The 6,000-nt window shown below is 33.2% G+C and overlaps 1 protein-coding gene across 2 annotated transcripts in view; it reads left to right on the top strand.

Annotated features, from left to right (window-relative positions):
* Positions 1-1,385: 1,385 nt before the first annotated feature.
* Positions 1,386-6,000, top strand: part of LRFN5 (leucine rich repeat and fibronectin type III domain containing 5) — a 152,648-nt gene continuing 148,033 nt past the window's right edge. For both annotated transcript variants that reach the window (XM_082452114.1, XM_082452113.1), the window contains exon 1: positions 1,386-1,517. The gene's annotated coding sequence lies outside the window, so the exon portion shown is untranslated. The remainder of the gene's footprint in view (positions 1,518-6,000) is intronic.

The following is a 6,000-nucleotide window of genomic DNA, read 5'->3' as shown; positions in this document are numbered from 1 at the left end:
GGTGATTTACTTTTACTTTTGGATTTCTTATATTTTTACCATGTATATATAAATGTAAAATTTAGTTTAAAATATTTATGGAAGGAAATAAATGAAAAGGCAGACAATAGCTATCTCAGATGTTTGGCATATGATTGATTTCTATCTGTGTGGGGGGGTTGTGTCTGATTTATTCTATAATTTTATAATAACATCTTTCATGATAAATATAAATTATAAAGATAGGATTGGTTGACAGATTCATAAAAATAACTTAAAATAAATAAAGTGTAATGTACTTTTATTCAAATTTACCATTTATCTGTGTATTGATTTTTAGCATTTCGGAATAAATTCTGTATTAACTAAGCAATAGTTTAACTTTCTTTTTGAATAAAGTCCTAATTATTGGGTATGTCAGGACAATGTAATCACCCTCTTAAATTCTGGCTTTATAAGACCATTCATACATCTTTACAAATGGAGATAGCAGTAACAATAAACGAAACCCAAGTCATCCTTGTGTCATCTTCTGTCTGTTTTTTATTCTTACCCTTTGGAATTGTATCACTCCTCATGTTTACCTCTGCAGATAAAATAAGTCATAGCCAAAGTAAAATCAAAATGCTTTTGTTCATTTCAAGAACATTTTTTAAAACAGCCTGTTTCTACATTAAAAATGACAGTGATTGAATATCAGTTGGTACTATTATATACATCTTAGGGGAAAGAAAGTTAAATATTGTGTCTGATAGAGCTAGGTCGATTATTATTTAAATTGACATGGAACCCTCAGAAAGGTAGAAATCAGCAATCTGCTGACTTGAAGTTAAAATATAAATGGCACATCTGTATTTTTTCCCTAGACATATGGGTTGACATAAATGGATTTTCCCTATTTAAGAAAAAACAGGCAACATGATAAAACTATTAGCTCCATGAGGGCAAAACTAATGCGATTCATTCACTGCTGTATCCCCATCGTCAGGTATCTGGTACTTAGTAGGTGATGATTAGTATTTGTTGACTTACGCAATTTGTTTAACATTAGCCTACAAGTTGAATTAATTGAAATACAAAGAAAATTGAACTATGATGCATCTTTTGATTGTTTAAACTGTTTTCAATTATGAGATAAGAAAATTTCCAAAAATGAAAAGCAGACTGCTGACATATCTACTGGAATCAGAGCATATTGTACATTCCACTGGAAAGCCTTATTATGCAAATCTATTTAAATTCTGTTTAGTGATATTCCTGATAGAGTTTGAAATCGATCACACAGTTAACAGCAACTATATTTTTCAAAGATACTTCATAAGCATATTTTGATATACTTTTTTTGTGCTTGTCTCCTTTGAAGAGTCCCTGTAACCATTCTGCCAGGTGTTGGGAAGATATGTAGTCGCTGAGCACCTTACTTCTGTCACCATCCTCAGAATCAACTTTGGAGATGCTTTCAACCTGTCCGTCTTCTGCAGCAGCCAGGCCGAGTGCTGACTCCTTCTCAGCAGTGAGGAACTCTTCAGACTCCAGAAGTAAGTTGCTTGCATTCAGTTTGATCATTGGCCAGTGGGTTTGAAAATGCTTAGGGGAGGCTAAATAGAAATCTTGCAAATTAATATACAAATTAAAAACCAGCATTATTCATCACTGATTATTTCGTTTATTTTTTGAGTCCTGTTTTTCTGGAAATACAAAGTCTACCACACTGTATGTCGCTAACCTATATATTTATGGAATCTGCAGATTTTTTTTGAGATTATTTTACCTGTGTTATCATGACTCATATTTGCAGCCTTGAGGCATACACAAGGGAGAGATTAAAATAATAATGTTTGCACATGAATAAACAGATTCAGAATGACCAAGTATTTTATCAAAGTTGCTTGGCTAATGAGTTATGAAGATGGAATAAAATCCCTGGTTTTTTGATTCTTAAAAATCAAGTACTCTTTCCAGGCCTGTGATCTCTAGCGCTACATGGAGGGTAAGGGATTGGTGCTAGAAATAGCACTTTTCCTGATTGGTTGATTTACTGAATGATATGTTCTCTGTGTCATTGAAGGAGAGTTATGGCAGGCTATAAATATGCATACGGAAAAACTAAGGAAAAGGGAAATCACATGTATGATAATAAAATGAAAAAGAGGGACATATTACAAATTATATAACATAATGTATTGTGTACTACCCAAAACCAAATTCCCAGCTACATGTTTATCTTTTGGCTTTCTAATTACTGGATAAATCAGGTAAACACATCAATTACATGATTATATTCTCAGGATTTAAAAAATAAAGACAATTTATTTGGAAAAGTTTAGACTTTCCTGGTTCATGTATAAGATTCTATCATTTTGCCATTTTTCTAGTTTATTTGGTTTAAATTTGACATGTTTATTTTTTTCCTTCTTCTCCCAAACACTTGATATAAGCATCCCTTGCTGCTGTTAAGGGTATATTTGTGTCACAAAGTGACCACACAGAAAATGATTATGCGTGCATTTGTATAGGGAACAGAAGTTTGATATAGCCTAGATTGTCTCTCAGTAATTCGGTGCTTAGCAATTGAAATTTCCTTGAAGGGAATGGGTAGGAGATACTTAATAAGCTTAGTTTTATTTTGCAATATATTACAGCTTAAAATGCCAGCAACAGACAGGTCTGTGTCCTTAAGGGAACATAGAGACTGTTGTTAAGAATTTATTTATGAATCAGGGTGCTACGTTGTATAAGATTTAAAACAGGCAGCCGGTATATCATTGCTAGTGTACTCAAAGTAATATAGAAGAACTACTTTTAAGACATAAACAAAAGGATGTATTAGGTTATATTGAGGTTAATTCATTATAACTATAACTGTAGCATAAAATGATGAGTCTGAGTATGCAGAAGATAGGTTACAAATCATTATTTTAGTGTAGGTTTTTTCTATGTATATTTTATTACTTTGTGTTCCTTTTGTACATGATTTATTCATTTCTCTTAAGAATTGCTTTCATGGCTTTTTTCCTTGAGCTTTTTATTAAATAAAACAACTTGAGGAAGACATTCTAAATTTTCCACCTTTTACTTTTCTTAAAGAAATTGAGGATCATCTCTGAGCCTGAGGTGATTTCACACATTATGAAGATGTGGAATGTATTGGGTTTATTTCTTAAAGGCAAGGTCACAAGAAATCCCAGAGAGTTTATCTGCCCAAACAATTAATTAGATAATTAACGATTTTTTGTTTTCCACAGATAAGGGAAACATTATTTATTCTTCTTTTTCTAAATAAACATCTGACTTTATGAAAGCTGTTAGCCAAGGAGATATATTTACTGACATAGATTCCCTAGTGTAAATCACAAGACTTAGTGAATTCAACTACATTTTCATTTACTAATGGCTATAATCAAGGCCAGAGGATTTACTTAATTAACCTGGCAATAGAAGGCTAAACAGAAATAATTTATATATTGGAAAGGACTCTTCTGAGTTAATGCTTAATTCAATTTTTTTTAATTATCAGTCCATTAGTCTGTAAAAGTAGAGCCTCCTTTTCCCTTTTAATTTTTTTGTTTGCAGTAACATTAGGCTGAAAGTCTTGAATGGAATTAATCACGTTTAAAAGAGAGACAGTAAATACATTCCTAATTAGGTTCCTCAAATTTCAGATAGCTCATTGAAAATTCGTAGCACATCCATTAAAATCCCTTTAAAAAACTAAATGGGATACTGGGAACTTTCTTAGTGGAAGCAATGAATGGAGAAGTAGTAAAATAATGTGGGAATGGAATGCCTGTTTGTTATTAGTACAGGACAGTTGAGATGGTGGTGCCTGCTATGATGGTTATTTTTCTCATTGTGGCATCTTCAATTAGTCTTGGCCAGTAAGTAGTACATCTGTCTGTTTATGCTGTTCTTGTTTAGCTAAAGCACAGATAAATTTAAAGAAAAAACAGTAATATTGGAATAGGAAATGTGCATGCCTGTGTAAATATATAGGTATGTATATATTTATCTAAAGATTGTTTACTATGGACATAACAGCAATGATAATAACTCTATAAGGCTAGTGTGCCTTCTAAATATTAAGATATCCTTAATGACATTAAATATATAATATTTAAAACACTTTTTATTTTTCTGAAAAAAATTCCCCTACACTTAAGACTTGTAAATTATCAACTCTGGTAACATTTATTGACAGTGGCTTAGCCCCTCATCATAATAATGACCAACTTATAATCATTTGACACTTTCTAGTACTTTTTAATAAACATTAATTTATTTGATTATTATATTATTTCTATGAGGTAGGTTTAAAAATTTGAATATGCTCTCAACCAGTTTTTTTTATGCTTAATATCTTTAGGTATATATATATATATATATATATATATATATATATATGTACCTGAAATCATTCCAGATTCTTGAGCCACAAAAACATAGATAGAGAATTAGTGTTCTTGATAGGACGAAGTAATATGCTAAAGTGGTTACATGAATTAGGTTCAATAATTCTGACAGGTAGAGCAGAGAGTAAACATGTTATATCATGCAGTGCTCATTTTAAAAGAAGAGAGAATAAAAAATTTCTCAAAGAAAGCAAGCTTACTAATGACTCTCACTTATGTACTTAGTGCCAGTTAATTCCAAATTGATATACCTAATCACCTAAGTGCCTTAATCTAACGTGTTACAAACTAAGCTCTTGGCCATCTCTACAAATACACTCTTTTGATGGATTTGAGCTCAGTAAATGACATCATCATTTACCAGAAAAAATAAGAATCCTCTTTTCACCCCTCTCCTTCATTCCACAATTTGGTCACCTAATCTGGTCATGTTTCCCTACCAAAATTTTTTCTTGAATTCATCCACTTGTCTTCATTTGGGACCATCAGTACCCTGGTCCCAACTACCATAATTTCTCCCCCGGACTACTCCAGAGGCCTCCTGAATTATCTGCTCACGCCCACTCATGCATCTATTCTGTCTGCTCTCCATAGAGAGCTTTAAAAAATACAAAATTGAGATGACACACCTCTCTAAAGACCATTCCCCTTAGAACATTCACCAAGTTTCTTCTCCTGGCTTACCACACTCCCATGGGTTAGCACTTTTTTAAATGCCTCCAACTCATCCCTCCAACTCATCTTTCCCTGCATTCTAGATGCAGAGGCCTTTCAGTTCCTCTTTCCTGTCATGTGACCTCCAGTGAGGTCTCTGCACATGGTTGCTTCTCCCTAAGCAGATCACCACTCCCATCTCCTTTTTGCCTAGTATATCAACACAGTAGTTGCTTCTTGAAGGAAGCTTTTCTTGCTCCACCTGATGAGATCATCCTTTTATTATTGGGTTGGCCAAAAAGTTCATTTAGGTTTTTCTGTAACATCTTATGGAAAAACCCAAATGAACTTTTTGGCCAACCCAACTATATGGTCTCATAGCACCATATAACTGTAATTCATTAACATGTTATGTCTCTTTGTACAGTTGTCTGACTAATACCAACTTCCCTTCCAGATGGAAAGCACTATAAGGTCACAATCCACGTCCGTTTTGCTCAACATTGTGACCCCTTTTTTTTCCTTTAGGCACTGTGAACACAGGCATAGAGTTCCCCCCCCAATTCCCCACTGCCCCGTGTGTGTGTGTGTGTGTGTGTTTTAAGAGAGAAAAATCCCTGAGGTCTGAAAAAAAAAAAAATCACTGGAGTATCAGGGAGAGAAAATTATAACAGACAGGAACTGTTACTGGAAAATTAGTACTTAAATTTTGCCTTTCTGCCAACTTGGGTTTTTTGTTATTGTTATTTTGTTGTTTGCCTTTCTTTAGTGACTTATTGAGACAGTTTTCCTTACAACTGTCATGACATTTATTATAAAGTTCCTGAAACTCTGATTCACCTGACAAGAGCCAGACCTCTTTATTTCTAGAACTAATAGCATTGCAAGTAGTGGCATAAACTTATTTTACTTCTATACTAATAATGGTGACTGTTAAATATGAATGTTCAAATGTTTA

This window comes from Balaenoptera physalus, assembly GCF_965194825.1.
Source record: "Balaenoptera physalus genome assembly, chromosome: 2".
NCBI classification, from domain to species: domain Eukaryota; kingdom Metazoa; phylum Chordata; class Mammalia; order Artiodactyla; family Balaenopteridae; genus Balaenoptera; species Balaenoptera physalus.
The sequence above is the reverse complement of the archived record's forward strand: the minus strand, read 5'-3'. Positions and strand labels throughout refer to the sequence as shown.